Source organism: Plectropomus leopardus, chromosome 20, assembly GCF_026936395.1.
Source record: "Plectropomus leopardus strain MGB_pleo_1.0 chromosome 20, ASM2693639v1, whole genome shotgun sequence".
NCBI classification, from domain to species: Eukaryota; Metazoa; Chordata; class Actinopteri; order Perciformes; family Serranidae; genus Plectropomus; species Plectropomus leopardus.
The window spans coordinates 26,146,635-26,152,634 of NC_142195.1; positions in this window are offsets into that span (position 1 = coordinate 26,146,635).

Below are 6,000 nucleotides of genomic sequence, written 5' to 3' on the forward strand. Positions count from 1 at the left end.
GGCTGTATTTTAAAGACTAGCACAGTGCCTGTTCAAAACATGTCTGGTCAAAACGGCTGATTGCTTCGCCTCCGGTATTGCAGCATGCAGCTTTCTTGGGAACTGCTCATCCAAAGCACTTCACACGCAACGTCACACTTCCTTTGATCTTTATCAATGCGGCTGCTATTACTTAGATATTTAATGGTCAAAGCCCAAGTTTCAATCTGGAGAAAAAGGGTTCATTCTGAAAGTTACATCACTGACACTTGCAATGATTAAATTTACTTCACTTTTGGACTTTCATGTACTGATATTTTGTACCTGCTGCTCTGTGTATTTGTATTTTCTTTTCAGTTTACCTGCCCATGGACAACAGACAAAAATTAACTGAGAGGTTATTGCTATGATGCAACTTTGATTTTAGATTCATAACACACACAAAAAAATATTATTTTAAAAAATTGCTTTTGTTTTTTGGTTTTTGGGGGGTTTTTTTGCACTTAACAGTATGAATGTAACAGTTTCGTTTCCACTTTATTGTAGGAGCTGAGCTGGCAACTCCAAGATTAATCAAAAATACACAGTCTCGCCAAAATGTATGCCATATGCATGAGCACAGCTCAAATTATCCAAAAAAATGAACAACCAAAAGTGATAAATGTGCCAAACAGTCCCTAAGTGTTCCTATAATCCTCAGTGTATTTCACTATGAACCCCAAATACAAGAAAAGTCAAATTCACTGGGATTCATCCTTTGGGGAACATGAATGCAGGTGCAATATTTCACAGCAATCTTCTTTAGTGAGGAGTAAAATATTTGGACAATAATCAATGAACATTGCCGTTCTTACACTATCGGCTACAGACTCATCACTAAAACCCTTAAACTGAAACTGACCCCTCTATGGTGGGATTTTCTGTCTCCAGCCTTTATTTAACCAGGTGGCTCAGATGAAAACACATTTTTCAGAAATGACAAAAAACAAGGAAGCATAATCCCAAAACTAACATGTGGATGAAACCCCACTCAGCAGCGTACGAGGTCAAAAATGCTATCATAAATAAATAAGAGGGAAGCATGACTGCAGCCGGGTCAGAGAGATGATTTGTTCTGTGTTTGTTCTTATCAGCAGCTCAGTTTAAAGAGTCACACTGATGATGTGCATGTAAAGGTCACAGCGATACAGCAGATACACTCGTTCTGTTACATTAATAAACAATGTTTTAATGAATTGTGGCCCAGTTTCTTTTATCTCCACTATTACTGACTGAAATGCTGCTAATGCTTCAGATGTACTTGTATAAATACCACTGCCGCTGTTTCCCCTTTCTGTGACTTATTCTGCTAATTTCTCTACTATTTCTACTATGTACTATCCTTTCTTCTACTGTAAAAGCCTTTAATGCATCAAGTATGACCACCTCAATCTCTATTTTTATTTTATTTTGTTTTTTGTTTTTATGGTATGGGGAAAAATAAAATTAGTTGATTAAAAAAATGCAATTTTAAGGAATTTGTCACATTTACTTGGGTGGACAGCATGCGTTTAAGCTCTCAACTGAAATATAAACCAGATTAAAAAAATAATACATTAAGTGAAAGTATAAATGTATATTTCTAGTGTGATTAAATGAGTGTTTTCACATATTTTCACAGATTCTTATAGTGTTTACTGCAGTGCAAAGGTGTTGAACCTTGCTCCTGACTCCTCAGCCTCTCCCCCTCTCTTATTACTCCTCCATCCATGCAGCTCCTTGCATTAGACTCCTAAGCCCCCCCCTCACACACACACACACAAACACACACACCTCCCTGCTGAACTGTACCATTTGTTTCACAAAGCTAACAAAAATATTGTCAAAATATTGTTTTTGTTGCACAAACAGCGAGTTACAGCTCTAATAACATAAATCAATTGTTTCCAGATGAAGTATTTTTGGGAGCAACAGAGCTGCAGTGATGCATGATGACCAGTTTAGTGCACAGATGATTTCTTGTAATTTCCTCCCAACATAAAGTCAATACTTAGCTATTTTAACAGTTGTATTACTCCTTAGATGTTACTTGATGTAAACAAATGTTATTTACCTGCACGGGTCTCTCATCACAGAAGGATTGCTGAGATATTCCTGAGCTGCAAAACATTTCCTGCACCCTGTCAGCCATCTTTGTTTTGGGGGGTTTGTGTTGCACTTTCAACACCTGGCCAGTAGGTGACAGCATGTGGGGTGCATGTGCAACTTTTTGACATCAAAACACATGCATACACAGGAAAATGTTTCTGGGATTTAAGGACATTTTTAGGATTTAAGGATCATTCTGGAAACTGGAAAGGGAGTCAAAGTGCAAAGTTTTTACTCTTGGCTCAGGTGGAAAAGTTACTGTCAATATCAACAAAACAACTGCACAATTATTGTAGGAACACACAATTAAAAAGCATGCCACTGAACGTACTTTGAGATTTTTCTCAACTGCCAAACATCAATATTTTGCGGTAACCAACTCTTACCAATTTTTAATTCCCGCAAAGCTAATATTAAATATACTGTTATCATCTATTTAGCTCAAACAACATCAAAACAACCAGAGAAACATGCTGAGGGATGATCTGTGCTGACAGCAGTTCACCAGTGCTGGAACAAATCCACCAGCCACACCTGATGACTTGTGGCAGAAAACCATGTGAACCAACCAGGTGAAAACTTCAGCTCAGACTGAACAGGTTTAAAGATGTTCTTCAGTACTGGAAAAAAAAAACCTGTCAGATGAAAAGCAGCAGAGCTCTGATTGTGTTTACGAGGGAGACGAGGTCAGACCTCCACCCTGCAGTGATTTATTGGGATCTTTTTTCCTCTGTAAACAGAAGCAGTGTGACCGACCTTAAGGCCTCGACACAGCTTGACAAACAGTACCCGAAGTGGAAAAACGATAAATTTAATCCCCTTATTCACATGTTGGCGTGTGTGTCAGGGTGGGAAAGGTGAACTGAAACAACCAAAAGAGTTGTTCGATGAGTCAGTTCTCTAGTGGCACGTGAATGATTCGAACCGGGTTACCAAAAAGAGTCGCTGTTCTCACTCTGAAGTTGTCAAATACCTCCACTTTTGCGGTGATTTTGGCATAATCCCGACGCCAAAAGCCATATTTTGCGGCTGACACACTGATGGGCAGCACCAGTTGAGCACGCGACCGCACAGAACTTATCATGTCTGCGTAATATACCGCTGGACGACATCAGATTAACCCTTTGACACCTGAACAAATTGTTTTGATTTCCCTCAAAAATGGCCCAAAAATTTGCAGAAAAGTTGAAAAAGAGTATGAAATTAGCACAAAAAGGCCCAAAACTAACAAGAAAATGGCCCGGAAAAAGTGCTGAAAATGAAAAAAGTACATATGTATTTATTTGATATACACAAACCCCAACGCCAGGGGACCAGACAGCCCAAACTCGCTGTTAGATCTGCAAACTTTCTGTTGCTGCAGTTACACAAATTTGACCCAAAGCTACTGCGGGCAACCAGCCCATGACACCCTGCGCTCGGGGTGTCTGTGTTGACCAAGATTTGAATTTGAATTTTAACTTTTTTCCAGATTTCTGCTCACCCGAGCTTCAAGGCCTTCAACTTAAACAAGAGCTCAACTGTATCAAATTAATAACAAAACAGACATCTTCACCACTGTCAGCTGCTGCAACAATATCATGAAAAAACTATTTATACATTTTATTTGTAAAGCGCTTTTCAAGGACTCAAAGACACTGTACAGAAGTTAAACAGAATTAAAATACTTCTTGAGCCACAGCATCATCCAAATTTATGACTCTACAGACGAAGTAAATGTACAAGTCTGGATTTGTCTCTCAAAAAGAGTTAATTAAAAAAAACTGCTGCTTTTGTACATTGTTGTGGACTTGTTATAACATTTAAAAATTGGACAGTAGAGTGTTATTGGACAGTCACGTGCCAAACCACTGATGATGCTCTGGTTTATATAGAAAACTACAGGCGTGGCTTCTGACATATGATGTATGCCTCCTGCATGTTTTGGGCATGACTGTTTTTCCAGTTCTTCTGATCTTATTTCTGTATATTAAAATCTTCATTTGTACATCAGTATAAAAAAAACATTTCCATCCAGCATGTCCTTAACAGCATGCGGTTTAACATGCTGTTTGTGGAAGTGACACAAGTTCACTGACAATAAAAATGTATCATGAAAATCTTGGTAAACTGACGTCACTCCCTGCAGCCTGCAGGCAGAGACACACCAAACCAACTCAATGAGTCAAAACCAGGAGTCTTCTTAAGCTGAATCAACAGTTTACTGCTGAGGCATCAGCAGGTTGGGATGCAATCCCACAACTGAAGAACCAGTTCCTCTAAACTCATGACGTGATTCGTAACCTGTCTAGACTTGTTACAACAGGGAGGTAACAGAAAGCCTGTAAACATATGAGTTATTATTTATATAAGCATCAAGTGTCAGGGCTCTCATTTACTCTGTGAAATAAACAGAAAAGACCAGAGCCACATAAAAACTGCATTAAGTCAAGCCGTAACCATCTGTGGTGAGTTGAATTTGCAAAAATAAAGGCAATTGATCCAAAAAGATCTGATGATCTGAGCAGTTTTTAAGGAGATGGTCCATAGATATCGAGGAGGAGTCAAAAAGGGCACTTGGCTCGACCACTTCAGACCACTAGGATTTTTAAAGTGTGATTTGTGGTCCCTTTCTTTTGCCAAGTTGCTCATTGGGTTTTATTCTCATGTTCTGCAGAGAAATCAAACCGATTTCCTCAGGTGTCAGAGGTTAAATGCTTATGAAAGGCATCTGAACGCACCACAAGAAAACTGATGTCGATTCAGTCTTAAAGTTAAGGGTCATTATGAGACAATCGGTCTGAAAGAAGAGCTAGACTCAGTAAATGAACATGTTTGCTGTTTCACATACCTCTGCAGGTCATGTCTGTCTCCGGTCGTCCACACAGAGAGGATTGTTGTTTTTAGTTACTTTACGTTGTTCGGCCTTTTACTGAGGAATCATCTATATTGTGCCATTATTTAGGCTACTTACATTTTTAATTTTTTTCTATGAAATATATATCTATATAAATATGTATATTTTCTCTATGGCAGTTTGTGACTGTCTTGCTATCGATCCTTGCTGGAGCGCACTTGATTGCGTGCACAACCGCTTTATCGACCACACCTGTGACATTTATCCGGTGCTGCTCTGATTGCTTTGCAGCCTCTGTTTATCTGTGAGCTACCACTTGTTTTTACATGCCCTGATGAGGCCTGTGAGGCGTAAAGACCATCTATTAATAAAGGCATTTTAATTTTTCACAAAGCAGTGTACCTTGGATTTTTTTTTCTTTGCCTTTTGATCACAAAGGGAAGTACAAGACTAATATCTCGCTACTTTTTCACTGTTTGATTTCTTCTTTCTCTCAGGAGCAAATATCAGCATTTAAACCTGAAAGAAATAGTTATGACATTTAGTGTGATAATTAGCAATATTGCCTGTTATGAAACTTTTTGACCATATTCCCCAAAAGCAATACTGAAGATTTATACACTGACAAGCATGCACTGCATGTCATTTCCTTTCCATATTGTAAAGCAGTGATACTCAACTCATAGCCTGCAGGCCAAATCTGGCCCCCAATAGAGTGACCCCTCAGCTATTTTCTAATTTACAATAAAAATAAAATGATTCAAATTTTGTACTTAAAGTGTCCATAAGGTAACCAAAATGCATAAAACAGCATCAAAATGCAGCTATCTAGAATACCTGAAATGTCCTTAAATCTAAAATGTCCTATAATCCTTAAAAAAAAATCATGAATAAGAAATGCCCTAAAATCCTAGAAACGTTTTAAAATCCTAAAAACATGCATGGGGCCGCTGCGTCTGGCCCCTGCTCTGCCGTCATTTTGTAAAAGTGGCCCCTAAGCAGAGCGGGTTGAGTACCCCTGCTGTAAAGAGTAAAAAAGAAAGAGGCATTCAAAGCGC